The following is a 234-nucleotide window of genomic DNA, read 5'->3' as shown; positions in this document are numbered from 1 at the left end:
TTATTATTATTATTATTATTATTGATCACAGTGTATATTATTATTATTATTATTATTATTATTATTATTATTATTATTATTGATCATGCCTGTTTGTTAACATATTTGAACAATTTGTATTTTATTTTTCATTTTGTAATATAAGACAATTGTTTGATTTACAGTTTTATTTTTAGTATTTATTTGTATTCTTTTTTTCTTTCTCATGAAAGCTGTTTAAATAAAGTTATTATT

Source organism: Morone saxatilis, unplaced genomic scaffold (genome assembly GCF_004916995.1).
Source record: "Morone saxatilis isolate NCDOM2014 unplaced genomic scaffold, NCSU_SB_2.0 Contig10, whole genome shotgun sequence".
Taxonomy (NCBI): domain Eukaryota; kingdom Metazoa; phylum Chordata; class Actinopteri; family Moronidae; genus Morone; species Morone saxatilis.
Note: the sequence above shows the minus strand (reverse complement) of the source record.